The sequence below is a fragment of the Nicotiana tomentosiformis genome, chromosome 10 (assembly GCF_000390325.3).
Source record: "Nicotiana tomentosiformis chromosome 10, ASM39032v3, whole genome shotgun sequence".
In the NCBI taxonomy this organism is placed as follows: domain Eukaryota; kingdom Viridiplantae; phylum Streptophyta; class Magnoliopsida; order Solanales; family Solanaceae; genus Nicotiana; species Nicotiana tomentosiformis.
Genome location: NC_090821.1, coordinates 13,702,624 through 13,708,349, shown reverse-complemented (window position 1 = coordinate 13,708,349; position 5,726 = coordinate 13,702,624). Strand labels below are relative to the sequence as shown.

Here is a 5,726-nt window from a genome sequence, read left to right as displayed (position 1 = left end):
TTTTCCTAATTGTTAAGTTAATTGAGCTATGATTCATGTTACAAAGCATATTTAGGCTATGTGGTTATTTGGTTAAGACATGATGAGGCTATTTCTGTTATTTTGGATTATCTGATTTAATTGTAATTATACACGCAATCGTGATTATTCATTTGCATATCATATCTCAGTCTCTATTCATCATTCATTGTTACATCGAATGTTATGATTGTTTCCCATACGTTGTGCTTTTGGGCTGAGCGATATGAGATTGTGAGCCCTTGAGACATGAGAGGTTGATGACTGAGGTGGGCCTTAGAGCCGTGTTGAGTGTGTTATTGTGGATCGGGCTGCACGCCGTAGCAGACAGAATGGGCTTATTATTATGTGGATCTGTCCAATAAGGTCATATTAGCTTTATTATTATTATTATTATTATTATTATTATTATTATTATTATTATTATTATTATTATTATTATTATTATTATTTATTATTATTATTATTATTATTGGTATGTGGATCGGGTTGCACGCCGCAACAGGCTCAATGGGCTTAATATTATGTGGATCGGGTTACACATAGCACCAGGCCTTATTAGCATTTTTTTAGCAATTGGGCAGGATCTGCCCCTTCGGAGTCTGACCTACCAGCAGTAAGCGCATGCACAATGATATACATACACGTGCTTTAGTGAGGGGCAATGATGCCAGGCACTCGTACAGTGCTGAGTGGTTGTGTGCGTGTGATGAAGTGGGCAATTGAGACAGACAACTTGAGTATGTTGAGAGTGAGAGTACCTGAGGGTATCACCGTGAAATCATTCATTTGACATGTATACTTGGCATGTAGGCATAGAGATGTACTTTCCTCATGCTAGATGATAATGTAACATTTATGATTTGACATGTATATTTGACATGTAGGCATAGAGATGTATATTCCTCATGCTAGGCGGTATATGATAATTGATGACTTTACATGTATATTGACATGTAGGCATAGAGATTTACTTTCCTCACGCTAATTGATAAACATAAATTCACAAGCTTGGAGGTACGTTGATGATAAACTCTCTTCCTCACACTTGTTTTAACCCATCATTATCTTTGTAAAGGTCCTTAAACTCTCAGGATCATATTGATTCACTTAAGACACATTCTAACATGAAAGTACAGGGTGTAACCCATCATGAAAGGGGCAGGATCTGCCCCTTCGGAGTCTGACCTACCAGCAGTAAGCGCATGCACAATGATATACATACACGTGCTTTGGTGAGGGGCAATGATGCCAGGCACTCGTACAGTACTGAGTGGTTGTGTGCGTGTGATGAAGTGGGCAATTGAGACAGACAACTTGAGTATGTTGAGAGTGAGAGTACCTGGGGGTATCACCGTGAAATCATTCATTTGACATGTATACTTGGCATGTAGGCATAGAGATGTACTTTCCTCATGCTAGATGATAATGTAACATTTATGATTTGACATGTATATTTGACATGTAGGCATATAGATGTATATTCCTCATGCTAGGCGGTATATGATAATTGATGACTTTACATGTATATTGACATGTAGGCATAGAGATTTACTTTCCTCACGCTAATTGATAAACATAAATTCACAAGCTTGGAGGTACGTTGATGATAAACTCTCTTCCTCACACTTGTTTTAACCCATCATTATCTTTGTAAAGGTCCTTAAACTCTCAGGATCATATTGATTCACTTAAGACACATTCTAACATGAAAGTACAGGGTGTAATATTCTTCCCCTTTAGGAACATTCATCCTCAAATGTAAAGACGTCTTAAAGGAGAAACTAGCCCTTATCGATTTTACGGAAATTTCGACAAAGTATCCTCTCTAATATTGGCTAGAAACAATAGAGGAAAGTAATAAAATCTAGAAACAATAGAGGAAAGTAATAAAATTGCAGATTTAACAAGTTCCTTTTCTCCTTTTGTCATGACTTCCGATAGGTATTCAGACACTGTATATTATTATTTACGCACATTTTCATACTACCCTCTTTTATTCCTTCACTCTTTGGGACGACGTGATGTCGGCGTCAGATGCATATGTAATACATCCGTTGTTTAAATTTCGATGACACACTTTTCTTATTATTTCGTTTCAAAAGGAATGACACATTTCTACAATTAGAAATAATTCAACGTTAAACTCTTCATTTTACCTATTTTATCCTTAATGGGAAGCTTTTATAACCACACAAATGTCATGAGCCCACAAAACTTTTACCCCTTAAGCTTTTAAGACCATAAGTTTTAAAAGTCTATTTTTCTTCTTAAACTCCGTGACGAGTCAAACTATCTTATCTAAATTGAAGATATTATCACATACTTAATGTTCAAATTCTGTATATACTTGTATTTTACTTGAAAATAAGATAAGTGCTTTATGTATTTAAGATAATCTTTCCAAACCTTATTTATTAAAGTTTTGAACTCCTTTTCTTTATTCAAGATTTGCGCTTGTATCTTCATCTTTTCTCCCTAACCTTTTCTTTCATTTATTTTATTTCTTGGTTTTTAGCTTTTTTGTTTTTTGGTGTAGATTGATGGACATTTGGTATAAGAAAATCATAGATATTTGATCAAATTTGCGTTGAAATATAATTCGTTGCAAAAGAGGTATGTATGTGTGCGTATAAATTATTATTATTTTTCTATCTAGAGGTTTTTATTTCTAGATTAAAGGAAAACATTTGACAATGAAAATTTGAGAAGTGGCTACTTCTATTTCATTTATCGTATATTTTATGTCATCTTTACATATTCTGAAATAACATAGAGCACCAAATATATGATGATTTATAAATTTATGTGAAGATGGTATTTGAATGTATAGGAGTTACATGAAAACATTATCATAATTGTACGATTAATGCACATAAGACTAATTTGAGTTTTCTTGGCGATTCATATTTTAATACACAGCGCACTAATGGAACTTATCTTTTGGGACATTATTTTGCTCAACATTATTCTTTGTAGAAATAATGAAGTGTTATTGTCCTATTAGTGATTCTGATGCTTTAGAAAACATCTTTGAATCTGGAACATTAGTCAATAGCTAATGTGATTCTTGAAGGAATGATATTGAATTTTATTTGATTCTATTTTTGTGTTGTAGGCACTTATAAATTCATGTCTTATTGACAAAAACTTTTCAATAAATCACATATAATATGTTAAATGCACGTACACAGAGCGAATAGAAACTACATAAATAGATGCCAAGAGTTCGGGTCATAACAGATTAATCAAAACGTCAAAGTTGAATATACAACGTAAAACATCGTCTAAAAAGGAAGTATTAGTTGAGCTTTGATAATATCACATGATTGTACCTAGTAGCATCAAAATCAATCTTATTCATCGTACCAACATAACTAAATATAGTTGTTAAATATTGTTACAAAATGATATCTATTATTTTTGTGTTCAAATTTCATATTACACGTCACATACTTGTTTTAATATTACTTACATCGTTTTATACTCATTGATATGGGTTACACGCGCAACGCATGTATCGAGAAACTAGTATAATATAAATTAGTGAAGAACAAGAATACAACAATTCATTTATATGCTATATCGCATATATTAACCTATATATAAATATAGAGAAAAAAAACCTAAACTAGGGAACCAACATTCTTAGCATAGAGAATTTAATCGTAAGGTAGTGAAAAACAAGGAAAAATGTGAATTTAACGTAAGGTAGTGAAAAAACAAGGAAGAATACAGTAATTCATATATCTGCTACTGCATGCATTCACCAAACTAAACACTCGCAGGGTTTTGTATTGTGTATTCAGGGGTTGTTGTTTCTACTGTTGAAGAAGACTTCTAAAGGTGTCGAGTGTCTCGATTAACAGCATTAATATTGGAGTCCGTGGAAGCTAGTTTTTGAGAGAGCTTCTCGCTGAGATCATCAACCTCACTGTGCAGCATTTTGATATAATTACAGGTCTCTTCCAATGTCTTCGAGGGTGATACCTATATATCCAAGATCAATGAAAAGAGCGAGAAGACCTCAGACACTTCGTAGTAAAGTGATCTAAGGCATAACATTTGCTGAAAATAAAGTTTGCAGAATGTTTACGTAGGAAAACTGAAAAGCTACTACTAGTATAATTTGTGCTGAAAATCAAGTTATAATAGCTTGTCCATTCAAGTAGAAAAGCAATGACGATAATAATAGTTGCATTCCCTATGCCATTTTTGTCCTTAAAGAGTTGGGCGTTCGACTAAAAAATATATATATTTAATCATTGTTGTCTTATATTATAGTATTTTAATCGTCTTTTGAGTATTAATTATATTATTTTGTGCTTAATATTATATTTTAATTGTGTAAAAAAAGTGGCGTGAAGACGAAAAGATTTGGAACAAATTGATAAAACTCGAAAGAAAAAAAAACAATTAAATAGGAAAAGACAAAGGGGATACCTTTGGTGTTTGTCCCCCAAGTTCAAGACAAAAAAAGAAGAAGTAAAAATACAATTTAAATCAAATAGTTAAAGAAGGCCAAAATCGTTACTATTTTTTGCTCCGGGGCAGCGCAGGCGTTGGTTTGGAGGCCGGGGTTTTTCTATTTCGTCCGGAACAATATTATTTCGGGCATACACGGTCTCAATTCATATAAAAAAAATTCTAAACCTATTTTGGACAAAGGGAGGACATTTTTTAGAGGAAAACATAAGCACAAAGCCGCCGTGGAGGCTTGAATTCATCAAATTCTATCTTTCTTTAGCCAAACTTAATAATTTTTATATTTATTTGTATGATTTATTGTTATATTAAATTGTACATGTCACCGTCTAATTTAAAAAATTTAAGTTTTTAAGCTTTAACATGGCACGAGAGCATGTAAAGGTCTTGAATATTGAAGTCTCACGCACCCACGCCAATTATCCAAAATAATTCATGTACTTAGCCAATTAAAAAAAATCACTCAGACAATTTAAAAAGTGTAATTAACAAAATGAAAGTGTACCTCAGAAGTGCACCTTGAAGAGGAATCTGGCAACAAAGCTTGTAGTTTCAAGACGAGATCACTAATCTCATCTGGAGTAAGTCTTAAAACTGATCTTCTTCTCCTGCTAGACATGATCTTTAGCTCTGTTGATTTCTTCTCTAATCTCCTACTAGCCAAATTAAGGAGTTGATGCATACGCATGAGGTCTCTATGATGAGTTGTTTTATAAGTAAATGTAGGGTTAGGTTTGGACACAATCTAAACGAAAGAGACAAAACAAGAAAGAAGGTCCCCCCCAAAAAAAGGCCCAAACCATATACTCCTTCTACCAGACAGACCCCCACCCCTTTTAGGAAAGGAAAAGGTTAAGCAGCTACCTAGAGCTAATTAAACTACTACTCCCTACTAGAGAGGTCCCATATTCTGTTTCAATCTTGATCCAATTATGTGTCGGATCACGGATGTAGGACAAAGTAACAACTACAAGAATAGAAATATTCCAAATTTAGCTTCATTTCCTTAACGCTTAAAGTGCCCTTAATTTTACACATGTCCTCACTTGATTATGGATAAACTCGACTCAATAAAGTAGTTTACGTGCTATTTCAAAAGGTTTTTGCTTATACCGTAAAGAATTTACCTATTACAGCAAGTTATCCACTTTACCTTTTGAGTTTAAATTCTATGCACTCTCGATGTAAAATTATATTTTTGCACAAATATATCACTTATGAGG

The 5,726-nt window shown here is 33.4% G+C and overlaps 1 long non-coding RNA gene across 1 annotated transcript; it reads right to left on the bottom strand.

Moving 5' to 3' along the window:
• Positions 1-3,514: 3,514 nt before the first annotated feature.
• LOC104121531 (uncharacterized) lies at positions 3,515-5,257 on the bottom strand. Its single transcript, XR_011411551.1, has 2 exons — positions 5,009-5,257; positions 3,515-4,008 (listed from the first exon to the last, which is right to left on the bottom strand). It is a non-coding gene; the product is annotated as an uncharacterized lncRNA (long non-coding RNA).
• Between the last annotated feature and the right edge of the window lie 469 nt (positions 5,258-5,726).